Source organism: Anser anser (assembly GCF_964211835.1).
Source record: "Anser anser genome assembly, chromosome: 3".
In the NCBI taxonomy this organism is placed as follows: domain Eukaryota; kingdom Metazoa; phylum Chordata; class Aves; order Anseriformes; family Anatidae; genus Anser; species Anser anser.
In genome coordinates, this window is record NC_139722.1 from 94,173,171 (window position 1) to 94,177,007 (window position 3,837).

At 48.4% G+C, this 3,837-nt stretch overlaps 1 long non-coding RNA gene across 2 annotated transcripts; it reads right to left on the bottom strand.

Moving 5' to 3' along the window:
- Window positions 1-237: 237 nt before the first annotated feature.
- Window positions 238-3,572, bottom strand: LOC310897959. 2 transcript variants are annotated; one of them, XR_014582857.1, is made up of 2 exons: window positions 2,688-3,572; window positions 238-2,286 (listed from the first exon to the last, which is right to left on the bottom strand). It is a non-coding gene; the product is annotated as an uncharacterized lncRNA (long non-coding RNA). The 2 variants fall into 2 exon arrangements; XR_014582858.1 differs by having other exon boundaries at window positions 238-2,289.
- Between the last annotated feature and the right edge of the window lie 265 nt (window positions 3,573-3,837).

Here is a 3,837-nt window from a genome sequence, read left to right on the forward strand (position 1 = left end):
CATAGATACCCTTACGTTGTATGTTTTTCCTCAAACAAATCTCAAGTTGTTCATTTCTAACCACATTTTAATCTGGATTCCTTCACTTCATTCTCAGTTCAGCAATATTTCCAAGCCCAGATTCATTTGGAATTGTCGGTGATATATATCATATTTCCTCTTTCTGATTGGAAATGAAGATGTCAAATACTGCTCTCAATATTCTTTTGATTTGATATCCTATCATTAAATATGGTGTTCTGTTTTTTCAGAGACATTGAGGCACCTTTCCAACTTCGTGCATGCTCTCAGGAATTTAAAATTAATTTCCAGGTAAGATTGCAATATGAAATAATTTAATACAATCCACATATGGTTAGTGCCTCTCTTTCATCATCTAGTTTTGTGATCACATAGGAAAATGAATGATTAATTTTCCATGTCAAGATTCTTTCTTGACAGCCCTGTTGCCATCAGTTTGCACACGCAAAATAGGTCCAATGTTTCCCTGAAGTGATGAGTTTATTATCGCATGTGGTACAAAATAAGAACCTGTTTATAGCCTCAGGTGTAAGGAGCAGTCAAGAAGGATGATGGCAGTGAAGGAATGTTCTTGTGTGGGATAATTCATTTACTGCACACCTAGTCACTATTTTTTTCCCCCTTGGGGCAACTTTGATTCAGGCAATGAGTAGCCTCTTGGCTAAATGAATTGATTTGCCAGGGACCACTCCTGGTAACTTTCCTAGAGGACCACAGCATTTCCCCCTCACATGACTGATGTCATATTAGAGAGAAGACCCTTGGAGCTTCTAGAACAAGTTCTGAGCTGTATACACATTCACAGCAGGTTACATACAGCCAGCAAGACAAGCTACAGGTGGAACAATCCTGCTGTGGTCAAATATAAGAGGAAATCACAATAACCATCATTTTCCATCTGAAAGTAAAGAATTATCTAACCAAAAGACCAACTCCCCAGGGAAAGTAAGGAAACAAATCCCAAATGAGATCAATATATTTTATTATTATTACTATTATTATTTTGTGGTAAGTATCTCAGCCATTCCTACCAACATCAGTGGTTTCTCTCTTGAATGTACTTATCTCAAAATTAAGTGTTTATTTACTATCCAATTTAGAGCAGGCTGGGAGAAACCCTACAGTCATCATCCTGCAGGCAGGAAGTGGGCAACATTCTTGAGAAAGGGAAGCTCAAAAAAAAAAAAAAAAAAAACCACCTTAACACTCTAAAATTATACAGAAGGTTCTGGGTTGGTAAGATATGAATGGAGTGTTCCCTGGTTAGTCACACAACATAAAGACAGCAAGGAGTGGGCAGAGCAAGACTCACCAGTTTCTCTCCTGCCTACACGAACTAACTTCAGAAGTACAGCCAGCACCATCTGAAAAGCATGAAGTGGTCAACGTGGCATTTTGGACATCTCAAAAAATAAGGTGTGAATTCTGAGGAGTTCAGTACTCATCAGGAGAAGAGTACCCCTCCCCTCACTTCAAAGTCTGACTCCATCTGGTGTAACCAGAAATCACAGGCTAGAAAAAAGGGAGAAGTGTTGATGGCAGAATCTGGATGGAGCTCCGGGGTTATGAAATCTAGGCATGCAGAGCAAAATAAACCAAATCATTTTGGGGGGTTCAAATGGTATTGCAGAGGAGACTTCAACTCTGATCAACATATTACAACAAAATTCACTTGCACCAAGAACTAGTCTGCTCTCTATTAACACCAGTTCTTTCTTCACTCTCTTGCTACCAGTCTACCCAAACACAATTTCACTTCTTCAGCTTCTATGAAAAATAGCAATCCCCTTGCCATGGTTACAGGCCAGACTGGTCAGTGTCCCCCTTTCAGTGTCTCTTCTGTTCACAGTTTGTGTAGCTGGCCTAACTTCCACACCCTGCTGTGAGGGGACCCACGCCACCTAACACTGGACTTTGGACCCCATTCTCCACTTCTCCAAGCATGCCAACAGGGGTGATATGGATGAGTGTCTAAATCCATTTTAGGATTGAATCTTGCAGCTGTGGAGGTGCTCCCCAGTCTCTTTTCTTGCAGGGCAGCCCCAGGTGATTCACGCTAGCCTTTTCAAGGCGGGGGTCCCAGGTGCTTGCTGCTGTCCATAGCTTCTGGTCACAGGTCTGGGAACAGTGAGCTGTGACTCATTCTATTCTTAGCTTCCTCATTCTGACTGGAGCACGTTGATCGCTCGGCGGCTTTCGCATTGTCTCCTGCAGGACACCTGTCCGTGTCACTGTGCTCCTTTTCCTGTTTTGTTCCCCTTACAACTGCTTCCAAGACACGTGAAACAAAACAGCGTGAGGAGCATTCATAAAAAAAGGCATAATGCAAATATTTGTCACTTCGCCCACCTGCTCCCACGAAGCAAACCCTCCCCTAATCCTCCCGTTCCCCACACGTCACGGTTAAATCCATTCCTCCACACTCCCCGTTTTCCCAGCTGGCTCCAGCCCCTGCATCCAGCGTGTCCCCCCCGCCTCCAGCCGCCTCTCCCGGTACGGCCTCTCCCTCAGCCTCCTCCGAGGCGGCCCCGGCTCGGGAAGTCGGCCACGGGGGTGCCCTAGGACACCCGCACCGTGGCTTCGCCCTCACGCGGCGGGCGGAGAGCGGGGCCCCGGTACCGACAGCGGGCTCGGCCCCGCCAGGCGGGCGGGCTTCGGGCAGGCACCTGCGGGGCCGCCGCCACCTCAGCCTGGGCCCGCGGCGCCACCTGCTGGCGGCGTTACACGGCAGGCGCTGGGAGGCCGCACTGTGGAAAAAGGCCCTAATAAGCTAATGGTGCAGCTGGCTGGGAGCTGATCACTAGTCCTAAAGGAGAAAAACTTCCCCTTGTCCTTGTCTGTTAGTGAAGGCCACCGCTTATGGCACAGCAATACGCGGTGACAGTGGGGCACAGCACTGTGTCCCTGCGTCACAGTGGAGCGGGAGCTGCAGGGGGGCCTCCCGCAGCAACCCACTCTCACACTGCGTGCCCCTGCCTCTCGGGAGCAGCACTAGGAAGCAAACACAAGACGAAAGGGCCCTGGCTCCCATTTCACCTCCTCCTTTTCTGTGGTTGTTGGCCATCTGAACTTCAGTGGAGTGACTCCTCGTGTAAACCAGATTATTTTAAATGCAGCTTCTCTGTCACAGAATCATAGAGTCATAGAATCACAGAATATCCTGAGCTGGAAGGGACCCATAAGGATCATCAAGTCCAACTCCTGGCACCGCACAGGTCTACCCAAAAGTTTAGACCATGTGACTAAGCGCACAGACCAATCGCTTCTTAAATTCACACAGGCTTGGTGCAGTGACTACTTCCCTGGGGAGCCTGTTCCAGTGTGCAACCACCCTCTCGGTGAAGAACCTCTTCCTGATGCCCAGCCTAAACTTCCCCTGCCTCAGCTTAACACCGTTCCCGTGGGTCCTATCACTGGTGTTTACGAAGAATAGGTCACCTGCCTCTCCACTCCCCGTCGCGAGGAAGTTGTAGACTGCGATGAGGTCCCCCCTCAGTCTCCTCCAGGCTGAACAGGCCCAGTGACCTCAGCCACTCTTCATATGTCTTCCCCTCTAGGCCCTTCACCATCTTCGTCGCCCTCCTCTGGACACTCTCCAACAGTTTAATGTCCTTTTTGTACTGTGGTGCCCAGAACTGTCCCGCAAGTGAGTCCTAAACCCATCGAAATAGATGGGACAGGGAGTGCTGGGGAATAATCCACAGACATAGGGGCAGCCTTGGCACATGGAAGAATGAGAAATTTGTGGCAGCACAAGGCAGATCACTGCCACACAGTCAGCACCTCCAGGCTAGCTAGGTAGTGACACGCAGAGCT